This window comes from Lucilia sericata, unplaced genomic scaffold (assembly GCF_015586225.1).
Source record: "Lucilia sericata isolate MDLA Ls3-8-SP2 unplaced genomic scaffold, ASM1558622v1 Contig001089F_arrow, whole genome shotgun sequence".
Taxonomy (NCBI): Eukaryota; Metazoa; Arthropoda; class Insecta; order Diptera; family Calliphoridae; genus Lucilia; species Lucilia sericata.
The window spans coordinates 74,728-88,776 of record NW_023995064.1 but is presented as its reverse complement, the minus strand read 5'-3'; the positions used below and the strand labels follow the sequence as shown (position 1 = coordinate 88,776).

General features: G+C 38.6%; 1 long non-coding RNA gene across 1 annotated transcript; it reads left to right on the top strand.

Moving 5' to 3' along the window:
• The first annotated feature begins 2,293 nt into the window (after window positions 1-2,293).
• LOC119609948 lies at window positions 2,294-6,220 on the top strand. The gene is made up of 3 exons (XR_005231968.1): window positions 2,294-2,870; window positions 2,935-3,149; window positions 6,202-6,220. It is a non-coding gene; the product is annotated as an uncharacterized LOC119609948 (long non-coding RNA).
• Window positions 6,221-14,049: the final 7,829 nt, after the last annotated feature.

Here is a 14,049-nt window from a genome sequence, read left to right as displayed (position 1 = left end):
TTCAGCGGGAATCAAGCTCTTGTATAGAAACGAATGTATGCTGATTTTCATGGAATTATCATTCACAGTTTTCGAGAAAATTACATCAGAATGTGTAAAAAATGCTTATTTTTTTCGAGGTTGTTTCAAATTTTGATTCATAACTTTTCCCGGAGTGAACCGATTTTGCTCATTTTCAATACCAAACTGCCTAGGACAATAATAAATATTTTGGGTGATTTTCGTTAATTTTTGTTGCTTCGTGTTAACGTGAGAATGTTTTATACAGACAGACAGGCAGACGGACGGACGGACGGACAGACGGACATAGCTAAATCGACTCAGAATTTCATAAGGTCCAAGAATATATATACTTTGTTGGGTCTCAGATGAATATTTCTTGGTGTTACACACGGAATGACAAAGTTATATATACCCTCTATCACCACTGATGGTGGTGGAGGGTATAAAAAAATGGTTTACAACAAAAATAATTTCTTATATGTGGTTACAATTACAACGTATAAGTAGAAAAAAAATTAGAAATTAATAACTAGTTAACAAGAAAAAAAAAAAAAAAAAACCAAAACACAATTAAAACTCACCACTAATAGAATAATTATGATACAAGGAAAATAAAAAAAAGAGATAACTGTGTAAACAGACTTTAATTTTATTTTTTTTTATTTAAATACCCTACAGCACCGTTTTAAAAAAAAATCGGTTTTACTTTAAATTCGGTTACTAAATTGATTTATTTAGTTTTAACTTGAGCCGTTTATGTGTGCAAATTCTATGGAAAATTATCTAGTTCTTTACTTAATTATATATATTTCTAAATAATGTTTTTGATCATAATTGATCCTTTGTTAAAATTTTTTATTATTCAATGATTTTTTTATGAATTTTTGTTAATAAACATGAATATCATGAGTAACTAAATTTCAAAAGACTTATCCTTTGGGTTAGTGAAAGTTAGCTTTAGGTTTGGGTCCTTATGATTATTATGGTGCTATGAAGGACAAGGTCGGGTGGGTTTTGAGCATGGGGTTTTCACCTTCCCCCTTAGGGTATTTACACTTAATTGACCTTGAGTTAAATTACACAACAGTTCATATTTTCCTTCACACAATGTTGGTTTTAGTTTAGTAACAATTCATTTTTTTTATTTATTAGGGACTCTGTAATAACAATGTAGGTAATGGTGTGGTTTGTAGACATGGGTCAAGAACCTCCCCCACGACTGAACCTGGCTGGTAAGATGGGTCCCGCAGATCCAATGTCGTACAAATTTATTTTATGTTGAAGATAGGTAATTGATTCTACTCTGGTACAGTGTACTTAGTATTTTTGTTCATATTCACATTTTAGAAGTTCAATTATGGTGAAACACTTCAACAAATCTTTAATTTACCCATTACAAACAGCATCTGGCTCCAAAGCTGGATGCAGCAAAATAAGCAGCGAGGCACCTCTGGACGTCACCCCAAGTACCTCAAAAGCAGCTCAGGTCCGTATTGGCAAAATGCCGATAAAACCCCGTGCTTCGGGGACTACTAAGGCCACCAAAACCAAGGTAGCAACCCCAGTACCGGTTATGCACGAGGGAACTGCGAACAAGATTTCGGGTTCTGAAACGGCATCTCCCTATGCCAGCACGGCGAATAGTAAGACCCCCAGGCACGTAACACCAGCAAGAAGGGCCTTCCTACAACGGCGCTCCGCCGCCAAAATTCTAGCGCGCTTAGCTGGCAAGCCAGTTGAGTCGATAAGTAAAGAGGACAAGTCCTCTCTAGAATGGGCTAAGGGAAAATTGACCGTTCTGGAGAAGAGTCCCCCCCTCACGTCTAAGGACGCGCCTAAACGGCAACGTTCTGAGGAGGAGACTAATCTTCAGGGCCAGCAGCCCGGGACAAAACGTCCGAAACCGTTGCCCCCCAAGCCGCATGACAGGACCTCCGGTGAAGTGGTTGAGAACCAATTCACGCGTGCTGTCATCGACAGGGGTGACATAGATGGCGCTATGTCTCCATCCAGATGGGACATAGTGCGGAAAAAGCTGATGGGGGTGTTCTGGGAAGTTCTTAAACAGAACCCTGGTCCCCCCCCACAGTGTGAGGACGGCGGTTGGTTTCACAACAGAGTGAAGCTAATGGCCTGTTCCAACGAGCGCTCAGCTTTGCTCCTGAAGCAGGCTGTGTCGCTGATAAAGGATCCGTGGGAAGGTGCTAAGCTGGAAGTGGTCTCTGTGGACGAGATCCCAGGCCTAGATCCACCGCCATAATTCCTGCGGAACCACATTTAAAGGCAGCGATACTGGAGCTTCTACAGGTTGGCAATCCGGATCTTCCAACTCAAGATTGGAAGGTCGTCAGGGTTTCTCAACCTGTAGGAAGCTCCAGAAGGATTGTTGTGATCCTGAACCAGGAGTCTTTGGCGCCGCTTCGCGAGAAACAAGGGAAGGTCTACTACGGCTTCGAGTCGATCTTCCTTCGTGTCTACCGAGGCGATGACAAGGGACTATTGGAACAGGATGATCCCGATCCTGACCAATCCGCTGCGGATATGTCTTGCGACGAGACTGACCTTTCGCTGAGTCAATCAACTTCTAAGTTGGTTAAGGAGGGGGAAGAGTCAGTTGACGAGGACGATCTCCTTGCCTCTGACAAGGAGGACGCCAACGTCACAGTGTTGCGTAAAGACAAAAAAGGAGATGGTGAGAGTAACCCAAATTAATCTCCACCACTCCAAAGCAGCCTCGGCTGCACTGCTCCTCCGAATGGGTGTAAGTGGGGAGGAGCTCGCCCTAGTCCAGGAACCCTGGATTCACCAAGAAAGGGTGAGTGGACTAGGCATGAAAAGCTTTAAGCTATTGTACGCAAAAGGATCTGGTAAGATTCGATCCTGTATAGTAGCCAAAAGCAGTCTCAACATCTTCATTCTTTCTGATTTCAGTGATGAAGACACTGTAGCAGCCATATGGGAGACCAGTGTAGGTGCTATATTGGTTATCTCGGCGTACATGGCTCACGACCACAGCGACCAGCCACCGAACAACCTGGTCTGCAGATCCATAGAGATGGCAAACTCGAAAAGCATGCCGATCATCATGGGGGCTGATGCCAATGCCCATCACACTGTCTGGGGAAGCTCGGACATAAACGCTAGAGGTGAGTCAATCTTTAACTTCATTCTAAGCAATAATCTTGATATTTTAAATACAGGATCCGAACCGACCTTTATTGTTTCAAACAGAAGGGAAGTTCTTGACATTACGCTGGTTAGTTCTATGCATCATGATAGGATAAGGGGATGGAGAGTCTCAAGTGACTGCTCTTTCTGTGACCATCAGTACATCGATTTTGAAATCGTAGTTGACAAAGTGGCCCCAAAGCCCTTTATGAACAGGAGACGAACAGATTGGGAAATGCAAATGGGGCTAATCTCACGTTCACTCCAGGATGTACCGATCATCGAAAACCGATCGGACATAGAAAACGCGGTTGAAACCATAAATCAAGCTTTCAAACACGCGACTTCACTGTCTTGTAAACAGAATATGCACAAAGGCAGATGCAGGCCCCCATGGTGGTCTGCGGACATTGCGAAATCTCGAAAAGAGACGCGCAGACTGTTTAACGAGGCAAAGAAAACAGGAAACTGGATTTCTTACAAGACCTCGGTTAATCGTTTCAAGAACCTGGTAAGAAATGCAAAGCGCAAATCTTGGAAAACCTTCTGTAGCGGCGTGGAAGGTTCTTCTGAGACCAGTCGTCTGCGCAAAATCTTATCATCTACTCCTCCTGTCCCATGTTTCATTCAGAAACCTTGTGGCAGTTGGACGACCAACAGCCAAGAAACCTTAGAAGTTTTAATGGCCACTCACTTTCCAGGCTGTCAATCTCCGGAAAACGGGACTGACATGCAGTTTACAGATCTCCCAGCTGATACAGGAATATCCATAAATGAAGATAAGATCAACTGGGCGATAAACAGCTTCGACCCCTACAAATCACCGGGTCCTGACGGTATAATACCTGCGGATTTGCAATACAATGCTGTCCATCTTATGCCTTGGCTAACGCGGATATATGATGCCTGTTTAAAATGGTCTTAAATACCCGAACCCTGGACCAAGTGCACAGTGGTCTTCATTCCGAAAGGAGGAAAGACCTCTCACACGAAGCCAAAGGATTTTAGACCAATTAGTCTATCCTCCTTTCTTCTCAAAACTTTGGAAAGGATAATTGATCTGCATCTCAACATGCCTACATCAAGGGAAAATCTGTTGAGACTGCATTACATTCGCTAGTTTGTCACATTGAAAAGACAATAGCGCAAGTGGAATATACACTTGTTGCCTTCTTGGACATCGAGGGGGCTTTCAACAATGTTCACCCTGGGTCGATAACAACGGCCCTAACTGGCCTGGGTATAAACCAACCAATAACAGCTTTCATCAAGAGATTACTGACTCAACGAATCATTATCTCCGAAATGGGAGCAGCAAATGTCACAAAAGTGGCAAATCGCGGTACCCCACAAGGTGGAGTTCTATCTCCACTTCTGTGGAACCTAGCGTTGAACCCACTTCTTATGGATCTTAGATCTATGGGATTTAAGGTAATAGCATATGCAGACGATGTGTCTGTAGTAGTATCTGGCAAATATCTGGATACTTTATCGCAAAGGATGGAGATTGCACTCAAGACACTCAGTACGTGGAGCAACGTCAGTGGCCTTGGTGTAAATCCATTGAAAACGGAACTCGTTCTCTTCACTAAGAAGTACAAGATACCCACCTTCACTCTCCCACGACTGAATGGGATAGAATTGAAGTTATCGGATAGTGCTAAATATCTGGGAGTAATCCTAGATTCAAAACTATCATGGCATTTGAACACTCAATCTAGAGTATCAAAAGCGACTGCGGCCTTATACTCGTGTAAGAGAGCAATTGGCAAATCATGGGTCATAAACCCCAAGAATACCAAATGGCTCTTCGACATGGTAGTCAAGCCCATACTATTGTACGGTGCACTTGTATGGTGGAAGTCTGTACAAAAGGACTCACACCGCAAACGTTTTGAGGGAATCCTTCGTACATCAGCTCTGTTGATAACGGGGGCTCTCCGCACCACCCCATCAAAGGCTCTCTTTGTCATGATGGGATGGCTACCTATTGATCTAATGGCCCAAGAGGTTGCCCTCAACGCGGCTATTAGACTCAATAAAATTAGTATGTGGCATATGATTCAGTCAGGTCACTCCACCATTCTCAATTGTCTAGGAGAGATTCCTGACAATATCGACTATTGCATCGCCAAACCGTCTTTTGATAGAAGCTTTTCGGTGAATATCCGACACGATCCAAATGTGATGGAAACAATCCTCCCTGACGGATCGTATAAGCTTCCTGACCAATGTAGCGTCCTTCAGGCTGAACTATCAGCCATTAAACGGGCTGCAAACTGGCTCAGGTTTTATCGAATATACGGTGCTAATATTCGAATTTATACCGACAGCCAGACAGCCCTTAAGGTTCTAAGTGGTGTCTACACGACGTCAAACTTAGTCCTAGAATGCCGGGCATCCCTTAACGAGATGGCGAAACATTCCACAATAGGGCTGCATTGGATTCCAGGACATCAGCAAATTCCTGGTAATACCGTCGCGGACTCTCTTGCCAAGTTAGGCTCCTCGCTTGCAAGAGAGCATACCGACCCTTTTGTCGGTATATCGCTTTCAACCTGCAAACGCTCGATACGTGAAAAACTATATGAGCTTGCGCAATGCAGATGGTCGACTGAAGCCACCTGTAGACAGGCAAGGATCATGTGGCCATCTTACGACCCACAAAGATCCCAAGCCCTTTTCTACATTCCGAGAGTTAATCTACGGAACTTAACGGCAGTGGTAACTGGTCACTGGCCTTTCGGACTCCATGCAAGAAGACTGAACTTACCCAGTAACGACTTCTGCAGGAGCTGCCAGGATGAAGAGGAAGAAGAGAGTATAACTCACTTCCTCTGTCATTGTCCTGCCCTAGCTGATCACAGAATGGGTCTGCTAGGTAGCTATTTTCTGCATGACTTAGCGCATCTATCGGAGGTTGATATCCGAAAGATAGATTCCTATATTCGTGCGACAAACTGGTTCGGTGGAAACCAGAGTGATTAGGTTGAAGTGTACTAATACGCCAACCGTTCTCTCTCGTTTCAGGTATCACAAAGGGATCAAAAAACTGGACCCAAGTGTGTCCCCAGTGATGACATCGCGAGGACGACCTGCCTACCTAACCTAACCTAACCAAAACAAAAAACCAAATTTGTTCGAATTTGACAAATGGTTTTTTAATATTGGTATAACAGCCAGCAGTATAACAGTTGATCACTGTACAAACAAAATAAACAAAACAAACAAAGAAAAAACAATAATACAAGCAAATGCAACAACAAACAAGAGAGCTTTTATTCACTCCCATAGTGAGCGCAAATGCATTGTGTGTAACAACAACAACAATAATTGTAGGACAGTAGCAAACTGCCCAACATATTTATCGATGGATCGTGGTGAAAAATGGAACATAGTAAGAACAAACAAACTATGTAAATTTTGTTTATTTAAACACAGTGGAGACTGCAATAAGAAGAAAAAGTGCGGTAAAGAGGGATGCGAATATTTTCACCACCCTTCATTACATCGATATTCTGTACCGGTTACTCAACAACAAAGTGAAGTGTCAAATAAAAACACACATGTTGTTGAAAAAGAAGTTGTAAACAATACACACAGTGCAAAAATAAATAATATTTTGTTTAAAATAATTCCTGTGGAAATTTATGGGAAAAATAAAACTATTAAAACATTTGCCTTTATAGACGAAGGCTCGTCGATCAGTTTAATGGACGAATCGTTGGCAAATGAATTAGAAATGGATGGCGTTTTAAATCCATTGTGTTTGCGGTGGACGGGAGGTATGGAAAGAAGTGAAGAAAGTTCAAAGAAACTTAAAATTTTCATTTCAGGTGGAAATAAAAAGCGTGTGGCTTTGGGTGTTTCTACGGTGAAATCATTAAATTTGCCGATACAGTCTTTGGACTATAAAATATTGTCGCAGCGCTATCGCCACTTGCGAAAACTTCCTGTAGAAAGTTACAGTGATGCAGTGCCACAAATATTAATTGGATTGAATCATTTTGATTTAGGAGTTTCAAGCAAGATACGTGAAGGGTCTCCACATAAGCCCGTAGCCGTGTGTACAAAACTTGGATGGCTGATTTATGGCACTGTAGCTGACAACAACAACACAAGTAAGCATTTTAATTTTCATATATGCGATTGCTCAGCCACTGCTGATAAGTTAGATGAGCTGGTTAGGAATTTTTACTCCCTTGATAGTGTGGGGATTTGTGTTAGAAATCCTCTTGCAGCTGAAAGTAATAGAAGGGCATTAGATTTACTGGACAAATTTACAAAACAAAAGCCAAGTGGGCATTATGAAGTTCCATTGTTATGGAAGTTTGATTTTATTGAGTTGCCGGACAGTTACGACATGTGTTTAAAGCGTCTTATTTGCCTAGAAAGAAAATTGCTACACAATGAAGAACTTTTTAAAATTTTTAAAGAAACGATTTCCAAATATCTATCTAAAGGCTACATACGAAAATTAAATATTAATGAAATTGATCGTTCTGATAGAAAAATTTGGTATCTTCCAATTTTTGCGGTTTTTAATAAAAACAAGTTAGAGTGCTATATTCGGCTGAGCCGAATCTTCAATACCCCCCAGCTGCTTTTATATTAATACTTTTCTAATTGATCAAATATTTGTAGAAAAAAGTTTTCTCATATCTTAAATAGAAAAATCCGTAGATTCAAACAGCTCAAATCTATTACAATTCCAAGATTTATTGAACATTACCAACGCTTGGCGATTTTTATTAATTTGCATGTATGCATGTGTGTGAAAGATTTAAGGATTATCAAAATACATATATATAATTTTGTTCTACACAAATTGATAATGCAACTAGTTAAATACGGTTTTAGGGGCAGGACCTAGTATGGGAGATATGACCAATTATAGACCGATCGTAAAAAATTCTTTAAGCAAAACTTCTGGAAATGAAAGCTATATTTCAGTAAAATTTTGTATCTATATCGTAATTTAGTAATAAGTAGTGTGTGTTATGAACCGATCGTGCAAAAATCTTGAAATAGAATTTTTGTATCAATAGCTTTATTTGGTAATGAGTATGTGCATTTAAGAGATTTTCGAAAGAGGACCTTGTGTATATAAAAACAAAATTTCAAAATTCTGTATCTATATCATTATTTGGTAATTAATATTGTACATTTAAGTAATTTTCTGGAGGGGGCCTAGTATGAGAGCTATGACCAAGTATGGACCGATCGTAAAACAATTTTATAGTGTAATTTATGTATATAAGAGCAATATTTGTGCTAAATGTATGGATATCAATATTTTGTAATGAGTTATGTGCGTTTATGTGATTTTCGGGAGGGAACCTTGCATGGGAGCTATGACCAAGGATGGACCGATAGGAAAAAAATTCCACAGTAATATTTCTGTGCATTTGAGCAATACTTGTACCAAATTTTATATGGATATCTTAATTTAGTAATAGTTATGCGCGTTTAAGTGATTTTCTGGAAGGGACCTTGTATGGGAGCTATGAACAATTATGAACCCCTCGGAAAAAAATGTCACAGTAATATATCTGTATATGTGAGCAATACCTGTACCAAATTTTATGTGGATATCTTAATTTAGTAATGAGTTATGTACGTTTAAGTGATTTTCGGGAGGGGACCTTGAGTGGGAGCTATGACCAGTTATGAACCGATCGGAAAAAAAATTCATAGTAATATTTTTGTGCATATGAGCAATACCTGTACCAAATTTTATATAGATATCTTAATTTGTTAATGAGTTATGTGCGTTTAAGTGATTTTCGGGAGGGGACCGTGTATGGGACCGATCAAAAAAAAAATTTCTCAGTAATATTTCTGTATGTGAGAGTAATACATGTACCAAATTTTATATGGATATCTTAATTTTGTAATGAGTTATGCGCGTTTAAGTGATTTTAGGGATAGGACCTTGTATGGGAGCTATGACCAATAATGGACCGATCGGAAAAAAAATTCACAATAATATTTCTGTGCACATGAGTAATACTTGTACCAAATTGTATATGGATGTCTTATGTTATTAATGAGTTATGCGCGTTTAAGTGATTTTCGGGAGGGGACCTTGTATGGGAGCTATGACCAATTATGGACCGATGGAAAAAAATGTCAAAGTAATACTTCTGTATGTGAGGGCAATACTTGTACCAAATTTTATATAGATAACTTGATTTAGAAATGAATTATGTGCGTTTAAGTTATTTTCGGGAGGGGACCTTGTATGGGAGCTATGTCCAATTATGGACCGATCCAGAAAATTTTTCTCTGAATGATTTCTATTGACATAAGATTTTAATTTGTAAAATTTTGTAAAGATTTCGACATTGTGACGGAAGTTATTAATAAAAAACCCATTTTCCGGGAATATGTACTTTTGTATGGGAGGTATATGAAATTGTGGACCGATTCAGACAATTTTCAGCGGGAATCAAGCTCTTGTATAGAAACGAATGTATGCTGATTTTCATGGAATTATCATTCACAGTTTTCGAGAAAATTACATCAGAATGTGTAAAAAATGCTTATTTTTTCGAGGTTGTTTCAAATTTTGATTCATAACTTTTCCCGGTGTGAACCGATTTTGCTCATTTTCAATACCAAACTGCCTAGGACAATAATAAATATTTTGGGTGAATTTCGTTAATTTTTGTTGCTTCGTGTTAACGTGAGAACGGACAGACGGACATAGCTAAATCGACTCAGAATTTCATAAGGTCCAAGAATATATATACTTTGTTGGGTCTCAGACGAATATTTCTTGGTGTTACACACGGAATGACAAAGTTATATATACCCTCTATCACCACTGATGGTGGTGGAGGGTATAATAAACCCGGTAAATCGCGTGTCGTTTGGGATGCAGCTGCCAAATCGAATAGTATGTCCCCAAATACGTATTTGCTTAAGGGACCTGATTACTTGGCCTCACTGCCATCAATTCTTTTTAAATTTCGCCAGAAATCTGTGCCTATTTGTGGTGACATCGAGGAGATGATCCATCAGGTCCACATCCGACCTTAAGATCGTGACGTTCAACGATTTCTTTGGCGTGACTGTTTGCAAGATAAATCCCCAGATATTTACGTGATGGCTGTTATGATATTTGGAGCCACGTGTGCTCCAAGCATTTCTCAGTACATCAAAAATTTAAATGCGAGTAAATTTGAAAAAGAGTTCCCCATAGCAGCCAGGGCTATAAAAGAAAATCATTATGTGGATGATTTCCTTGACTCAGTCGATAAATCTGATGATGGCTATTAAACTAATTTCGGATGTTTCATACATTCATCAGCAAGCTGGTTTTAATATTCGAAATTGGATTTCAAACAACAAACTGGTATTAAAATCCATTAATAATAATAATTAATTTAAAAGAAGAAAATCAAATTGAAAAGGTTTAGGCAATTTTTGGGAACATCAAGAGGATGTTATAACATTTAAAATTTCTGCATGGTTAATAGAAAGCGATATATTTTCTGGAGGAAAAGTACCTACAAAGAGGGAAATGTTAAGACTAGTTATGTCAATTTATGACCCCCTTGGTCTAATTGGACATATCATTATGTATGTAAAGGTCCTTATGCAAGAAGTTTGGCGTTCAAAGGTTGATTGGGATGAACAGATTCCTCCCGAACTGTATACCAAATGGATTAAATGGGTTAATATTTTACCCTCTATTGAAAAAATAAAAATTCCTCGATGTTATTTAAAATATTTTGAAAATTACAATAACGTAGAGGAAGTTCAGTTGCATACATTTGTGGATGCAAGTAAAGATGGTTATGCAGCTGTGTGCTACTTCAGGTTAAAAAAAAATAATGAAATAATTTGTTCTATAATTGGGGCCAAAACTAGGGTGGCTCCTATGAAAATAACATCAGTTCCACGTCTAGAACTAATGGCTGCCCTAATAGGGTCTCGTTTTGCCAAATACGTAACAGAAAACCATGATTTAAAAATTAATGAAAAATTTTATTGGACCGATTCGAAGACGGTTCTTAGTTGGATTAATTCTGATCACCGCAAATATAACTAATTTGTGGCTCTTCGAATCACCGAGATTCTAGAATTTTCCTCAATCAAAGAGTGGAAATGGATTCCAACCAAGGAAAATGTGGCTGATGACGCTACAAAATGGTCTAAAATCCCCAAGATTTCTGATAATTGCAGATGGTTCCAAGGACCCGAATTTTTACTTCGTCCAGAAAATGAATGGCCTCAAGCTGTTCTTTTCCCGAACTCAACAGAAGAGGAACGTTTACACCACTCGTTCAAAATTACAAATTTTGAGCCGATTTTTAACGTGTTTAAATTTTCAAAATGGACACATCTTGTACGAGCCGCAGCTTATGTTCTACGATTTATAAATAATTGCCGCATGATTAAAAAACAAAAGGCTGAAAATGTTTTATACATGCAGGCTCAAAATGAAAAATATTCTTATGAAATTTCACTATTAATTTCTAACCAGGCTATACCTAAATCCAGCGACATTTATAACAAAAATCCGTATTTAGATGACGGTATTTTGCGAGTTCATGGCAGAATCGATAACGCGGATATACCAATGGACCAAAAGCGTCCGATAATATTACCACGAAAAAGTTATATTACCAAACTTATATTAATGCATTATCATATGAAATTCTATCACATGAATCATGAAACTGCCATCAATGAAATTAGACAAAAATATTCAATTTCAAGACTACGTCCCACATACAAAACCGTACTTCGCAACTGTCAAATGTGTAAAATAAAACAAGTAAGAGTGTTATATTCGGCCATGCCGAATCTTATATACCCACCATCAAATCATCCTTATTAATAAATTTTGATATTATCGATCTAGTTTGAATCATATGTTGATATTAATATGAACATCACGGACATATTTGGAAGAGGGCCAAGGGCTTAAGCATGGACCGTGCTATTCCGAATTAAAAATATTAATTTTGTTTGACCCAATATTTATAACCAAAAACTGTTTTTTTGTAAGAGTGGTTATATGGAGGGTAGAGTCAATTATGGACCTATCCTTGTCGGTTTATTCAATAATTGTTTGTATCTAATGTCGCTGTACTCGTATTTTTAATTCAGTCATGAGGTTTAAAGTAATTTTCTGAAGAAAGCCGAAAATGGGGGTTTGATAGTTATCGACCGATCTTCATCAAATTCAGTTGAAAAATTTCAGTTCCTATAAAACTACCATAATTTGGAAGAACTTTTGAGTCACACATGAGCGTTTAAGTGATTTTCTGGAGCGAATCAATTATAGACCGATTTCAATAAGGACCGATCCTTATAAAATTTGATAGAGAGGTTTTGGCTCGCACGAAATTTGTTTATGTATAATTTTACCGCTGTACTCACATTTTTGAGTCAGTAATGAGCGTTAAAGTCATTGTATAAAGGAGACCTTATTAGGGGGTTAGGGTCAATTATGGACACATCCTCATAAAATTTAAGAAAATGATTTTAGTTCCTATAAAACTTTTTTATGTCGAATTTTATTGTTATGCATATGCTTCTTAAGGTAGATATGAGCATTAAAGTCCTTTTCTGAAGGGGACCTTATAGGAGGTAGGGTCAATTATGGACCGATCCTTATAAAATTCTACGAAGAGATTTATGTTCCCATAAAACATGTTTGTGCCGAATTTCACAGCTATTGATGCTTCTCTTAGAAAGTTATGGGCGATAAAGTCATTTTCTGAAGGGTACTTTATATGGGGGTAGGGTCAATTATGGGCCTATCCTTATAAAATTTTACAAAGAGATTTATGTTCCCATAAAACATGTTTGTGCCGAATTTCATCGCTATTGATGCTTTTCTTAGCCAGTTATGGGCGATAAAGTCATCTTCTGAAGGGGACTTTATATGGGGGGTAGGGTCAATTATGGACCGATCCTTATAAAATTATATGAAGAGATTAATGTTCCCATAAAACATGTTTGTGCTGAATTTCACCGCTATTGATGCTTCTCTTAGCCAGTTATAGGCCATAAAGTCATTTTCTGAAGGGGACTTTAAATGGGGGGTAGGGTCAAGTATGGACCGATCCTTATAAAATTTTACGAAGAAATTTACGTTCCCATAAAACATGTCTGTGCGGAATTCCACCGCTATTGATGTTTCTCTTAGCCAGTTATGGCCGATAAAGTCATTTTCTGAAGGGGACTTTATATGGGGGGTAGGGTCAATTATGGGCCTATCCTTATAAAATTTTACAAAGAGATTTATGTTCCCATAAAACATGTTTGTGCCGAATTTCATCGCTATTGATACTTTTCTTAGCCAGTTATGGGCGATAAAGTCATCTTCTGAAGGGGACTTTATATGGGGGGTAGGGTCAATTATGGACCGATCCTTATAAAATTATATGAAGAGATTAATGTTCCCATAAAACATGTTTGTGCCTAATTTCACCGCTATTAACGATTCTCTTATCCAGTTATATGCGATAAAGTCATTTTCTGAAGGGGACTTTATATGGGGGGTAGGGTCAATTATGGGCCTATCCTTATAAAATTTTACAAAGAGATTTATGTTCCCATAGAACATGTTTGTGCCGAATTTCACCGCTATTGATGCTTCTCTTAGCCAGTTATGGGAGATAAAGTCATTTTCTGAAGGGGACTTTATATGGGCGGTAGGGTCAATTATGAGCCTATCCTTATAAAATTTTAAAAAGAGATTTAGGTTCCCATAAAATATGTTTGTGCCGAATTTCACCGATATTGGTTCTTCCCCTAGCAAGTTATGAGCGATAAAGTCATTTTCTGAAGGGGATTTTATATGGGGGTAGGGTCAATTATGGACCGATCCTTATAAAATTTTACAGTGAGATTTAA